Source organism: Cryptomeria japonica, chromosome 4, assembly GCF_030272615.1.
Source record: "Cryptomeria japonica chromosome 4, Sugi_1.0, whole genome shotgun sequence".
Taxonomy (NCBI): Eukaryota; Viridiplantae; Streptophyta; class Pinopsida; order Cupressales; family Cupressaceae; genus Cryptomeria; species Cryptomeria japonica.
The window spans coordinates 47509887-47523472 of record NC_081408.1 but is presented as its reverse complement, the minus strand read 5'-3'; the positions used below and the strand labels follow the sequence as shown (position 1 = coordinate 47523472).

At 41.0% G+C, this 13586-nt stretch overlaps 1 protein-coding gene across 2 annotated transcripts in view; it reads left to right on the top strand.

Moving 5' to 3' along the window:
- LOC131056799 (bifunctional phosphatase IMPL2, chloroplastic) overlaps nt 1-13586 on the top strand; it is a 198859-nt gene that overhangs the window by 29758 nt on the left and 155515 nt on the right. The window lies entirely within an intron of this gene.

Genomic DNA, 13586 nt, shown 5'->3' with positions numbered 1-13586 from the left:
TTTGTCTTGGGATTGTTTTGTAGGGGTGCTTGGAAGGAGGTGTGTGTGGTACTATGTACCGCTTGGTAGGTAGTGTGCGCGTACGATGAGGATAGAATGTTCTGCTCTTCATGTACCAGTGCCTGTCCTGCACTCTCGGTCCCACTTGAGCCTTCACCACGTCCGTCCCCTACATCCTCAGCACCGTGATTACTTTCGCCTCTGTACTCCTCCCTCCTTCTCAGAGTTTCAGGTTCTAGACCTCCTATTTTGTTTTCCTCCACCAAGGACAAATTTCCAAAGCGGAACAATGTCGTTTCAAAGATATTGACGATCTCTTCGTGCAGATCCCATACCGCCTCCTCTCCTTGTTCAGAGTACTCCGACAAACTACTTTGCGACTCGGCTTCGGACTCTTCACTCAATGTTGAGTGTGGGGCTTGGTCGGCGAGATCCTCCGCTACGTCTAGAAGTGGCAGGTTCCTGGTGACCTCCTCCAACTCCTTCCACATACACGGTCTTTGTCTCTCTCGACTACAACTCCGACTCACACTCCGACTCCTACTACGTCTCTCCGGACTCCTTGAGTTAGCAACGTCTGTCTTTGTTTGGCCTTAGGGGCATTAATTGCCAGGAGTACGACGTCGGCTCTTATCCCTTTCCTCTTCCTCCCTACGGTTCCGCTCTTCGTACCTTTGCAGTACTTGTTGCCAACGGAGTTCCCGTGCAGTTTCCTCCCTTCGGTCTTGGAGTGCAATCAGATTTCTGGTGAGCAACCTTGGAATGCTCCCGAACAGATCAAAGAGGGGAGTGTTGATGGTGAGTTCACCACGTACCGTGCCTTTAGAGACGACTCTCTCCTGAGACTCCCTTTGCATGTATTGCGTGACCGACATGTCCCACAACTCTACCAAGTCTGCCGACAACTGATCCTCTCATGCCTCTTCCTCGGTTCTTTCTTCGTGTGTGTCACTGCCTATGACAGTCAATTGCTGGTTGAATGGCCGACCCATTAATTCCTTCCGCTTGCAGCCATGGTTATCTCCAGGTTCGTACTGGCAACGACGCCAAAATGTTTAGTCCCTATGGTGAGGTTGGTAAACTCACGGATAAACAAAAGTATTCAACACGTACCAACAACACATGTAACAAGAACATTTATGTATATTAAAGCATAAATAACAATTACAGGAAACACAGATATGGTAGAATTATGGTATCTTTATTTCATTCCGAATATGCTAGTACAATGCTAACTTGTCGAGGTTCCATCCATACACTATATAGACCCGACGGTCAGGCTGCCAACCGTCACAACCTACCAACTACTAACTACCCCACAGGAACCTCTTGGCAACCCATACATAACAAAACATAAACACCCCAAACAACTATAAACTAACAAGTGTTATTAGCCCCTAACAGAATTGCTGCCCATAGTACTCTTAATTTAATATTAATCAAACATATTAATGGATTGCTGCCCTTTGTATTAACTTTGCACAAGTTCAAGGCAGTGAATTTGAGTTTTGTAATACTGTGATTTTCCAGTGAGAGTAATTCTCAAGTCTCATGTGAGAATGCCGTGTTTAATTGTGGGGCATGATAGGGAACTATTGTTCTTAGGCTTATTTTTGGAAAATTTCCTCAATTTTGATACCATACTTGTTGGCTGCTCCAAATGGAACCCAAGTTTAGGGAGGGCCAAAGATGCTAGGTTTGGGCAAACATAGTAGTGGATGCTCACATGCAACTTTCAAATATGCGAGCATCCTTTGGAGAAGGTCAACTTACTATTTAAACTAAAATTAACCTAATACTTGCTAGAAAAGGGGGTGGAAAGAGAGATAAGGGTCCAAAAAGGACATAAGGGTGGAGCCTCTCTACCGGGTGCATATGACATAGCCATAAGAGCAGAAAATATTTTGATTCAGGCTGGGAAGATAGCTCCAAGGCCTCCAATGTCTCTCTTTTCAGAAGCTCCTACTCGCTCCATGAGGTCAAGGCTCTATTGCAAAACTTTAGCAATGAGTTGGTGACACTAAAGAGGCAGCAAGCCCAGCATAGTAGACCTTATCAGGCACAAAATCAGAACTATCAGCAGAATAGGCCACCTTTTCAAGGGCAAAACCAATGGAGCAACGCCAGGGCCTTTGAATAGTGTGAACCCCACAACCGCAAGCAACTCAAAGGCGATAGTTCCAATACAAAATAACCTCGCCCAAGAGCAAGATTGGTGTCAACCATGCAATCAGCCACACAACCAAGGTGCATGCCAAAATGGAGGGTTTGTCCAAATCTTAGTGGTGCATGATGAGCCGACCACTTCTGGCCAGCAATATGACCCAAATTAGCCTAGTGTTGGCACTCAGGCTTACTTACAAGGGGATTCTACCTTTGTCAATTGGCAGGAGGCAAAATTCTGTGGTTTGAACCAAACAAATGGTGAGTCTATGCTGTAGTATACAAGGTCAAAGAAGAGAGCCATGGAGGTTGCCTCACCTTCAACATCAGCCCAAGCTCCAACACCCAATGTAGCCGCCCATGATACAAGCCAAAGTACCATGCAAGGGAGCAATAAGCAGGAAGAGGCCCAAGTCGTCCAAGGAGCAAAAGTAGACCTTGTAGCCTCAAAGGGTCCTCTAAAATCAGCTGGTGTCCCTTTCAACATAGTTGATCAGATGAAGAAGGCCAACTTCAACGTCACTATGTGGGAGGCCCTTTCAATCCCATCTCAAAGGGATTTGCTTAAGGAGGCATTGAAGGATGTCGATCAGTCAGGTAATGAGGCAACACTCAGTGGAAAGGCAGTCTCCACCAGTTTGGTGCAACCCAAGGAGGAGGAAGATTCAAGCAAGATCAACAAGCCTCCCCCTTTCTATCTCTCCTTAATCATAGGAGATAATTTGGTTCACAACTGCATGATAGATTCAGGAGCTAGTAGCTCAGTCATGCCTAAGAAGGTAGCTGATCTTCTTGGCATAGAATACGAACCTGTGACCAAAGGGGTGGTCCAATTAGATGACACTTCTATTAAGACAGTAGGGGTGGTAAAAAAATTGAAGTTAACCTTGCATGCATGCCCTGATTGCACTGTCTTGCAAGACGTATCAATTATTGACCTCCCCGCCTTCTTTGCCATCTGCCTGTCTAGAGACTTCACCGCCAAGATAGGTGGGTACCTGTCTTCTGATTGGTCCCACATGCTATTTCGAACAAGGTATGGTACCAAGGTCACCATAAGGGCAGAGCCCATTGCCCAAAACCTTATTGTGCCCTACACCCCCAGCCCTATAAACATGAATTGCACTTTGCATGAAGAGGGGTAGGAGTGTACTGTCCATGAGCTTGCCACTCTTTTGCAAGAGGTTCCTGATTGCTTGCTGGACGAATGGGCCAATGCTTTTCAGTTTGATCCATTAGTTGAAACTGAAGAGACTGGGCTTGGCACCTATTGTGTCCATGAAGAGGATACTCCTATCCCTAACCTCATCAAGACACAAGGAGACTCAGAGGGGTTATGGAACATTTTTTTTGATGGTTCAAGAAACAAGAATGGTGCAGGTGCCGGTGTGATGCTTGTTTCTCCTAAGCAGGAGAAATATTTATTCTCTTTTAGGCTTCAATTTGGTTGCACCAACAATGTCGCTGAGTATGAAGCCTTGATCCAAGGTCTCCAACTTGCACTAAGTAGAAAGATCAAGTCTTTGCAAGTATTTGGAGATAGTGAGTTGGTTGTTAACCACATCCGAGCCCAAAGTGTAGCAAAAAACAACCTACTCAAATCATACAAACACATGGTTTGGGATTTGATTGAAGGATTCGAGGCCTTCAATATCCAGAGCATTCCTAGAAATCTGAACACACATGCTGATAGGCTTGCAGCGGTTGGTGCTCAATTCGACATACTAGCGCATGTTGCAAGTGAGAAGGAGCAACACATCAGGCTTGTTGTGAGGCCTGCTGTCCCAGACAATTAGGTAAATTGGCAAGTGTTCGAAAGTGATCAGCAGATCGTCAACTTCTTGTAAAATGAAGCAGAGTTTTCTGCTAAAAATCAGCCTATGCTGCAAGACTATTATGGAGATCAAATCATGCAGCTCAACTTCAGCAAGTTGCCTAAAGGTCTAGTTACCTTGGAAGGCATTTTCAACTCGGATGATCAGTTGAAGAAGAAGATGAACTTGGCTGCAAAGAGGGGTGATTACAAGCCAATTGTTGTCGCCAAAGGTAGGTCCTTAAACTTGGGCAAGGTGTGTTCCTCCACTGAGCAAGAGCCCTTTGTTGAGCTTTGCCAAAAATATGATGACATAGTTGCTTGGACTTATGAAGACTTGAAAGGTTTTGACCCTAGCTTAGCCCAGCATACTATAGAGCTAAACTCGGATGCAAAGCCAGTTAGACAAGGAAAGGTCAATAAACCCCAAGATTGAGCCACTAATGAGGAAGGAGTTGACCAAGCTGATAGAAGCCAATATCATCTTCCCTATCAAGCACCCCTCCTGGGTGGCCAACCTTGTCCCTGTAAGGAAGAAGAATGGGGAAATCAGGCTGTGTAGACTATCCCCTTCCCTCTATGGAGCAAATTCTCCAAAAGGTCAGTGGCTCGGAAAGATTTTCATTCTTGGATGGGTATTTAGGCTACAATCAGATCTTGGTCCAAGAATCAGACCAATACAAAACTGCATTTACTACTAAGTGGGGTACCTATGGTTATTGTAAAATGCCCTTTGGGCTAACCAATGTAGGTGCCACATTCCAAAGAGCAATGGACATGGCTTTCAAGGGTGTATTAGCAAAGTTTGTGCTTGTATACCTTGATGACATAACTGTTTATTCGAAGCATGCAGCTGACCATCTTGGTCATCTTGAGCAGGTTTTCATGAAATGCTTGGAGTATGGTGTGTCCTTGAACCCTAGCAAGTGTCTATTTGCTACTGATCAAGGAAGATTGCTAGGACACATCGTATCCAAGGAGGGTTTGACCATTGATCCAGAGCGAGTGGAGGCTATTCTTTCTCTTCCACTCCCCAGTCACAAGAAAGGATTGCAAAGTTTCCTTGGTAGGATCAACTTTGTGAGGAGGTTCATTCCCAACTTTGCCACCATGGTAAAACCCCTCACTTCCATGTTGAAGAAAAAGTTGGCTTTCAGTTGGACCAAGGAGGGAAGGGCCGGTTTCGAAGAGATCAAACAAGCAATTGCTCAGGCCCCTACCCTTGTCAATCGTAATTATGAAAGAGATTTTATCCTCTATACCTTTAGAGGAGAATCCAGTATCTCAGCTGAACGATGGCAATTTGGAGCAACCTATTGCTTTCTTTAGTGAGGGGCTAAAGGACTATGAGCTTAAATATAGCTACGTAGAGAAACAGGTCCTCACTATTGTAAGGGCATTAAAAAAGTTAAGACACGTTGTCCAACAATAGGATCCAACTCTTAGTTCCGCATGCAAGTGTCAAAGATTTCCTTCTAAACAAGGATATCAGTGAGAAGAGGGCTGGGTGGATAACCAAGGTCATGGAATATGACATCAAGATCAAGATCACCAAGCTTGTAAGAGGCAGGGGCCTATGTGAACAACTTGTCTCATCTTCCGAGACTACTTCAGAGGTCGCCTTTGTGTTACAAGAGGATCAACCAACTAGCAACAACACTCAATTTAGTTGGGTAGGTGACATGACCACCTTCTTAATGGAAGGTAGATACCCCCAAGGTCTGGACCTGACCAAAAGAAGACATTTCAGGTTGCAGTCCATTCCCTATGTCTTAGTGAATGGCACTCTTTTCTGAAAAGACTCCAATGGAGTCTTACTAAGATGTATCGAGCAAAACCAAGTCAGCAGATTATTAGAGGAATTTCATGATGGCTCTTCAGGGGGCCACTTCTCTGCAAGGACTACGGCTATCAAAATAATGAGGGCTGGTTATTACTGGCCATCCTTATTCAGTGACTCACATAGATGGGTGAAGAATTGCAAGAAATGTGCTCTCTTCTCTGGGAAGTAAAGATTAGCTGCCCTACCTCTTCATCCCATCCAAGCAGATCAACCGTTTGCCCAATGGGGTTTAGACTTCATTGGCATGATAAACCCACCTTCTAGTGCTGGCCATAAGTGGATCTTGACCGCAATAGATTACTTCACTAGGTGGACAGAGGCAGTTGCATTGAGGGATGCCATTGAGGCCTCAGTGTTGGAATTCCTTGAGGGAATTGTGACAAGATTTGGTGTCCCCTCCACTATCATATCAGACAATGCCAGGTCATTTGTTGGAACCCAAATCAGTTCTTGGGCAGTTAAGCATGGTGTATACTTGAAGACATCATCCAACTATTACCCTTAGGGTAACGACTTAGCTGAATCTTCCAACAAGAACCTCATCAGGATAATTAAAAGGACAATTAAAGACAATCAGAGGGCATGGCACACTAAGTTGAGGACAACCTTATGGGTTGACAGGATCACACCCAAGAGGGCGATTGGTAACTCCCCTTTCATGCTAGTATATGGGAAGGAAGCAAGACTCCCAACTTCCATAGAGTTACCCTCTCTTGAATAAGCACATCGGCTGGAATTGATAGAGAATGATGCCATGATAGTAAGACTAGCTGAGCTGATGGAGATGGAGGAGGTTAAAAGTTAGGCTATGCATACACTTAAGACTCACCAAGAGCAGGTCAAGAAGGTTTTTGACAAAAGGGCTACTAATAGGGTCTTCAAAGACGGAGATCTAGTTCTCAAGTGGGATGCAGACAGAGCCAAAGCTGGGCGACACTCCGAATTTGATGCTATCTGGAGTGGTCCATATGTCATCACTAGTTGCAAGGAGGCCAATGCATTTCATCTCTCCAAGCTTGATGGCGAAGTTCTTCCAATCCCAATGAATGGGATTCATCTCAAGCCCTGCTTCTAAAGAGGGTGTTGATGACTATGTAAATATTAGACTAGAGGTTGTTTTGCTTTCATAAGTGCTTATGCACATGCCGCATTCTCCTTAAGAGGGCGTGCGCTCTAGTTTTCAGTTTTCCTCCAAGTGATGATGGACACATGTTTTGGGTCTTTTCAATGACTCAGTGCCCAATGGATGCTTAAGGCTTCTGGACTTCATGCTTAGCAGGCAAGCTTCCCGCAGAAATTGCCAAAAATGTTGTCATTTTATGACACCCTTGGTCCATCAGTGAGAACCGATCTGAGATATGTTCCATGGACTAGCGCTGCCCCAGTTGATCAAGGAGAAAAGCAATGGAATTATGAATTGTGAAGTGTTGTCTCGTCAGAAGGAAGTTCCTAAGTCTTCAACCCCGGAACTCCGAAACCCACAGGTTCCCAAGTTCCTAGTTCTTCTACCCCGAAACTCTTGAACCCCCCAGGTTCCCAAGTTCCTAAGTCTTCAACCCCGGAACTCCGGAACCCCCAGGTTCCCAAGTCTTCAATCCCGGAACTTTGGAACCCCCTAGTTCCCAAGTTCTTAAGTCTTCAACCTCGGAACTCCGGAACCCCCAGGTTCCCAAGTTCCTAGTTCTTCAACCTCGGAACTCCGGAATCCCGAAGTTCCCAAGTTGCTAAGTCTTCCCAACTTCGGTGACCCAGGTCTCCGAAGTTTCCCCAACTTCGGCGACCCAGGTCTCCGAAGTCTTCCAAATTACTTCTGGCTTGCAACACTTCCGGATGGCGTGATCGACACTCAAAGCTTTAAATGGTCCAACAGCTTTGGTGACTTATGTACCTTCTTTTGTGGAGCCACAGGGGTGCATTTAATGTTTTTGGCAGGATTTCCATCAAGGGAGGTACGAGGCCATGCTTGTTGTGGTGACTTATTTCATGTCTGCATACTTTGACTTTGGAAGGTCAGTCAATCCACCCTTCTCAGAATTGCCTTTTGTGGGTATGGCTAGGTTGCTTGCATGTACAAGTCAAGTGCATGCTCTTCCCTGCACTTCCAGACTAAATTACAGGGGTCATGATCACTCTTGTAACCATTTTTCTATATAAAGGCTGTTAAGCCTCATTTTAAAGGGTTCTCTCCCTGCTAGCTTGAGCTATTCCTTGCTCTCCCACTTCTCTTGTATTTATCTTGCATTTGTGCAACTGTAAGTTTGGCCATTGGCCTTATAATTAATTGAAATCGCCATTCTTGCCTACTTTCAACTTATGTATGCTGTGTATGTTTCCATACCTTCATCATAGGTGTATGTTTTGTGGTTCTTCTCTCATATATCCTGTGTTAAATTTATTTCTGAGTGTGTCTTGTGGGAAACCTTCTCCCCTCTTGGCATTCAGTGAACTCTAACCTTCATACATGCATTGGGTCATACAACTGAAGTTTGTGCATCTCTTGGGTGTTTCAGTTGATTTTTTGTGTTATTTCGGGTAGGGAGAGGAACAATCTCTTCTTGGTGCATCACCTCCTTTTATTTCAAGCATTTCTCTCTTCCCTTTACGTCTGCAATTTGTTAGGATAGGCCTAGGAGTTAGTTTTGAAGTGTTGAGTTGGTTCAACACCTGCACCTGGATTGAGAAAGAAGCCGGCCTTCTCTGGAGATTCAACCCCCTTGCGCAAGGTTCCACACTTCGGGGTTGTTTCCATGTTTCACAAGGTTGCTGAGTTGATAGCTCAGCAAGGGTGCAAGCTTTTGTGATAATAGTTCCATTGGATCACGCCTTATTAAATTGAAGATTACTGGCAGATTGCCACACATGTAATGATTGGCAGTCAGAGGTCAGTGCAACTGCATATGACACCAGGAATCTCTTGGGTAAGGGCTTCTCTTCCCTTATGGCAGAACATAACAACTTTTACTATAACTCACAATAGTGGTAGCTTCCCTCCTACTTATCCCAAAACTACTCAAAGGGCCAAAAGCATTGTCAACATCTTTGTCTCAACTCTGAATGTGTCCTGTACTTGTAGTACCTCCCATACTGCTGTCACTTTTAATTTTAATATTCAATTCAACATGGTCTCTTGTAATGCTTATTTTTGTGCCCACTGTCTAAGAAGAAATGAAGTTATTTTCAACTGCCCTCAAATAGCAGTAATGAATCTCAACGATGAATTGATGCCATACTTCATGGGAACAATAGACCATAAATAGCCCTTATGAGAGCCATTCACAAGGTGAAGGGAAACATCTGACACCTTGAAAGGAAAGTGGGCAACCATGATGTCTAAGTTCCATTATTTGGACTCTGGAGAATGCAGTTTGGAGCTGAATAATATAGAATTTCTGGACCGATATTTTGAAGGGACCAAAGAGCGGAACTTGTCAATGTTGTGAAGGTGGAGTTGTTGGAGTTATTTTCATTCATCAGCTGCCAGATGTATTCTCTGTGTTTCCATATATAATTTGTACACCTGGACAATGCAATCTCCAAGTAATAGAATTTGAACTATTGGTGTAATTCAAAGCATCAATATATTTCAAAACCCAATTTCATGTAACCTGACCTTGTGCGACAATGCATATACAGACAAGAAAAGACCAAAAGATTGCTCTCATATCACCATCCATGTTCTAGGAGCATTCTGGGTGACAAAATATTATATTAGCGAAGTAGGTGGTATTATAAATCAAATTTATTTGTAATATTATTTATGAAATGTCATTAGAGTTGCGTAGGAATGGGAATGAAATTGGATTCCATTTAGTAACAAAAAATGGCACCATTAATTTGCAAGTACAATAGATATGTAGAATTCTAACTCAAAATGGCATTATCTGAGAGTTTTGTATAGTGATCTATGCAGTCTGGAAATAATTATATGATGCAACTCATAAAATAGGAGGGTGAAACCTTCAGGGCTATTATGGTCCTTAGTGGGACGTGATGCTGGGAGTTTAGTGCCATCTAGCAGTGCTCTGTGGTTGCTGCGTTGCTTAGTGGGCTGATGTGTATTGGATTATGTTTTGTGATGGCAGGGGTGACTCTGTTAATAGTTGAAACCTAAAGTTTGAGAGCAGACACATTCAATAATTAAAGCTAAGTTTTCCATTTAAAAAGTCTACATAGAGACTATAATGGCTTTTGGAATGGTGAATATAAAGGGCGAGGGCCATTTAGGGTATATGCATAAAAGGTGAAGCCCTTTCCAGATCTGCACATGAAGACTAAACGTACTGATGTTTGTAATAAACATTCTTACTTCTTCTAATCGGAATTTGTAGAGCATTTTGGTTTGTTGAAGCTTCTTAGGCATCACTACCATTGGTACCAGATTATTTCTTTGTTTTGGGAACTGCAATAAAGGTATGAAGTTTTTGTGTAATATGTGCAGCATAGTTCGCAGATTTGGACATGGAGAGTATTCAGCAAGCCCAAAATGTTCAACTCGGCAACCTAGAAAGTACTAAAACTTAAGAGTTCTTAAAAAGACATATTTTTTTGGCAAAGTTCAATTACAAAATGTATTAAATTAAAAATTGACATCTCAAAAGAGAAAATGCACAGTTTTATAGCCAAAAAAAATTGCAAAAAAACGTGTTTTAACCAGCATTTTACCTGCACAGGCATTTTTACCCATGTTTTTCTCGTGTTTATAAAAATTGCGGGTTAAACTCGTAAAAACTCATGGAGCAAAATATATAGAGTACTCAGCAACTCGGAGAGTACTCACAGAGTTTGCAAACTATATGCAGTACCATGAACACATAAGGGTTTGACCAAGCACAAGAATTTATTTCTGTCTGTTTTAATTTAATAACTTTTTATGCATTCACTCTTTTGCATAATGCATTGACTAGATGGTGGTCATAATAGTGTGATGTCAATTAACATATAGTCAGTCTCCTAGTACTTGTAATTGTAATTCATAATGATCTTATGTGGTAGTATCATGAGGGTGGGGGAGAGAGTTTACTATTGTAGGTGGTAGAAGATGCAGAAAATGTAATTAGTTTGCCTGCATCTTTAATGATGTATGTTTTGGTTTAAGATTTTTTTTGTGTTTATAGCTAACATGTAGAAAAACAATAAGTGCAGTTTTACTAGCAAATTAATTATAACAGAGTTATAGGAAAAAACAAAAGAATTTTTTTCTTACATGTTGCAACAAATACATTGATCTCAAATATGTGTTTCTGTTGGCCTTCAGCCAAGTTTAACATTTATAATCGACTATAGTTATAACCTCTTCTTACATTCACGTGGCTAAGATACAATTCCACTATGATAGAATTTATTGTATTGGGGGGTATTTTATTACCAAGTTGTTTACACAATTGTTTTTCTTCATTTTTTACAAATTTATGACTGTTAAATGTGATGGTGATATAGAAAACAATCAATTCTTGATGCTACTTTCTCTGGTAAATATGGAACGCTCTTGTGCTCCATTATATTACAATAACCCATGAGATAGCAAGTTGTCTATGCCTATGGATTCTGAAACTCCACAAAATTCACCAAATTTTCTCAATGAAGGTAAACTGCTGCCTGTACTACTTTTCCATATCGAGCAACTCATCCAGGTTCCACCTGTTTGCACTCCTGTAAAGCAATATAATACAATAGATAATCATATAAATTATCATTTTTAATTTTGCCATTTATAGGATGAAGACATATTCTTCATGCTCAGCTTCAGAATTACTTTCAATTTTATCACCGTTGGTGCCTGTCAACTTTTTAAAATCCATTGCATTTGCTTGGATAATTCTACTGACCTAACTTTACAATTCAAAATCATATGGCCTGCTTTTCTTATAGCAGTCATATTTCTCCCCTGTTGATTTTATTGTTTTTCAATCTGATTTCTCCCTAGTTGATTTTTTTGTTGTTCAGTCCGATTTCTCCCTTGTCGATTTCGTTGTTGATCATAGTGTTATTGGCTTTACCCTTGCTCTTAATAAAGAGAACACCTTATATTTTTCTTAATACAATCAATTTTCTTGAGCAACTATTTCTAAAATTATAAGTTTTAAATATTGTTAATATGATAGCATTTGCTATTTGTCATATTAGATACTTTAGGTTACTCACATGACTTGAAGTTGTATCCTGTCTAATCATTTTTAACTTAAAAATATTGTTGCTTTAATATTATTTTGTTTTTTTGCATTTGTAGAATAAATGTACAGAAAGATGATAAAATTATTATGAAAATGAGTCAATTTACATAGTATTCCAACTGTGCCATAACTAAGCTATATTTATACAAGATGAGGGTCAGCTCAGTGTAACGCTTTCCTAAATGGTATCAAGGACTTCACTTTTCCTTGCAGGTGACCAGAAGGGAGCTATGAAGTTAGCCAGTTAGCTCTAACAGGTGAAGAACCTTTCAAAGGCTAGGTCATGAGATTTATTAAGGTTGTTAGAAACATTGAGAGAGGTACTATGCATGCAGCTAGTAACTGTTCAATCATTGACATGAAGATATGTTCAGGATGCTTAATGTAATACATGCTTAGAATGGTAATTCTGAATCATCAAAGACCTTTTAGATTCAACATTTGAAGCCAGTCAAAATGAAGAAAGACTCTCTCAAATTAGAAAATCTGTCAATCGATAGCTGTGTAGATGATACAACAGTTTCACTAACCGTCGGATATTAAGTCAGCTGTATGAGCTGATCAAATTTAGATGGGATTTGGCCATGACGTCTGTCATTTAAATAAGGAGGCAGAAAGAAGATGAGGAAACTAAGGTGATTCAGGTAAGAGTTCAGAAGAGAGTGAGGAGAAGTAAAAGAATCTTAGTCAGGCACTTTGACACCACAGAAGAATGGAAGAAGTTTATTTGATAAGGGTTTTGGAAGAAGAGAAACAACCATTCTTTAAAAGAAATAATAATTTAATGAAAGTTGGCAAGGCACTGTAGAATGAAAAATGTAATGATGAAGAGGTTATTTAGAGCAGGTTTCTCAACATCTTGTACCTAAGTAACAACAACATCGTCTACTTGTGGGTCGAAAATGACTTCTTGTTACAAGGTTTGAGCTCAGAAATATGAGCTTCTAGAGCTCCTAATCTCAATTTTCTTGGCAGTTACTAATATCCTTGAGACCAGTGTTCTTGATAGCCTTGAGTTGAACTCTCTAAGTTAATCATTAAACAAGTGCCATTAATATAAACTATGTTTTGTATGTAGAAGGTTTCCTTGATAATAAAGTGTAACACAATAAAAAGAAATAAATTATATTAATGTCCATGAACAACCAAAAACAAATCAAAGGGACTGGAGGCACTGCAGGTACAGTAGCAAGGGATTGGAGCAAAAGGGCCCTAGCTAGGAAACAAAAAGAATGAAAAGGCAAGAATAGCTGAAGATCCGAACTAGTACAATTATTAATAGAAAAGCTGGAGCAGAATCCTGCAAAGCAGTAGAAATAAGAGATTTTATTAAGTAATATAGATGTTTTTTATGAATAAGAGTGAGATAGATGATTATGAATATGTTAAATAAGCTGTCACCTTAGGTAAAAGCTCTAAGTGCACCAACTATCAAGTTTTATATCTTAGCACATGGTTAATATGAATTTTGTTTTTTGTATCATAATAATAAGAGTACTCATATCAATATATAAAAGCAGATGCAAAAGCATCCTCCTAAAGTTCTGCAAAATAAATGTTAGATTGCATTTAGTAGCATTCTGTGCCATTAAAATTG